Source organism: Tamandua tetradactyla, chromosome 19 (assembly GCF_023851605.1).
Source record: "Tamandua tetradactyla isolate mTamTet1 chromosome 19, mTamTet1.pri, whole genome shotgun sequence".
Classification (NCBI taxonomy): Eukaryota; Metazoa; Chordata; class Mammalia; order Pilosa; family Myrmecophagidae; genus Tamandua; species Tamandua tetradactyla.
In genome coordinates this window covers 6,667,772-6,669,753 of record NC_135345.1, presented here as the reverse complement: position 1 = coordinate 6,669,753, position 1,982 = coordinate 6,667,772, and positions in this window count along the sequence as shown.

Genomic DNA, 1,982 nt, shown 5'->3' with positions numbered 1-1,982 from the left:
CCTTTTTAAAAGCCATCCCATTTCTGGTATATCACATTCTGGCAGCTTGCAGACTAATACAGCATGTTTTATCCGGAATCTGCATCCCAGCTTCACCGCTGACTCTGGGCTGTAGCCACAGGCCTCCCAGGACTTTGTACCACACCTGTGAAGTGGTGGGCATGCCAAATTGAGGTCAGAGCATGGGTTCCCTTGTAGGGGCCAGCCCAGTGGGGTGAGCGACCCAAGGACTCCGACACTGAAAGCTGGGCTGCTGCTGCTGCTCATGAGGCCCTTGGGCAAGTCCCCACCTCTCCATCTTTAAGACTGTGCCATTCCCAGGGCCCCTTTCGGTTCTGCACCCTAAGGCTGGATGATCTCGGCCTTCGTCTTGCAATTTGCCAAGGAAATAGCAGCAAGCACCATCTCCACAGGTAAGTCTTGCTTCTCTTCCAGGCATTCAAGGCCCTGGGACACCAGGGCTGGGCTGTGGAGCCCAGGCAGCTGTCGGCCTGGAGTGTTAGGTGCCCACCTTCCAGGAGAGCAGGAAAACGGTGCCTCCATCTCTCCACCAAGTAGAGTTGGTCCTGAGCGTGGGGAGAGACTCAGAGGATCATGGAGGGGTAGAGCTGGGGGACACTGCCCCACCCATTTCATGGGGGTGGGGGGAACACCAAGGCCCTGGGAAAAATGTGGCTAAAGCCAGAGTCAGTGGTGAGACTGGACCAGGACCCAACGGTGTCTGAGAGCCAAGCGTGGCAGCTCCAGGGCTGAAGACTTCCCCCCAAGGGTTTTGCAGCTCTGGGGTTGGATGGATCCTTGCCGCCTAGGTCCCTGGGAGCAGTCAGTGCTCAGCGACATTCTCGTAGGATCTGCCCTGGAGCAGAGCAGGGCACCTGGGCTAGCAGAGCAGGATGATGCCAGCAGGAGCTGCCTACACCTGAATGTTCCCAGGTGTTCAGCTGCGATACCTGCCACGAGCATCAGGGTGTCGATCTGCCCACAGCTTGGTCCTCATCCAGTTCTCCACCTGTTAACTGGAGCACAGGGGTGTCAGCCTGGTGGGCCACATGAGTGGACGTCATCCCTGAGCACAGCTCTGACCATGCCACCCTCCTGCTCAAAAGCCCCTAGTGGCTCCCTATTGCCTGGGCAGCAATATGACAACTCCTCACCCAGACATTCAGTGTCCCTCAGCATTGGGACGCAACCTCCTTGGGAACACACCCCCACCTGACCTGCCAGAGGGGCCTCCTGCCTGGCTATCCCCTGCCTCCTTTCACCTGTGTTTATGGGGACCCTACCAGGTGCCAGGCACTGCTCCAGACACTAGGAAGGTGGCCCAAGAACAGAAAGGCAAGCCTGGCCCACCTGGAGCTTGTGCTCCCGTGGGAGTCAGGCAGTCAGCCAATCAGCCAACAAACCTATGGCACGAAGCACAGCCGTAGCAGCCCATTAGGTGGTCAGGGAAGGCTTCGGGGAAGGGGAGGCTGGGAAAGGGGAAGTTACCTGCCCAATGCTAGATGGCTAGCAGAGGGTAGGGCCAGGATTGAAACTTGGACTCTGTGTGTTAGTTAGGATAACAGTAGCTGCTGTAACAAGTAAATCCCAGATGCCAGTAGATTACTGATTTAGTTTCCTAGGCTGCTTAAAGCAGATATCATGACATGGTTTGGTTTAAACAATGCTAATTTATTAGCTTATAGTTTGAGGACTAGAAAATGTCCTGCTCAAGGCATCATCGAGGCAATGTTTTCTTCCTGAAGACTGGCTACTAGCGATCCTCAGCTCCTCGGCCACATGACAAGGCATGTGGTGGCATCTCCTAGTCTTGCCCCAGGATGGAAGGCCATGGAAGGAGTGAGCCTTTTCTTCTAAGTGTTGGGAAGTCTCTGGAGGGTTTTAAGGAACAGAGGCACATGATCGGATTTGTGTCATTTTGACTGCTGTATGGAGTACTCAAACTCATTTGCTCACTCATTCGTTCATTCATTCATTCAACA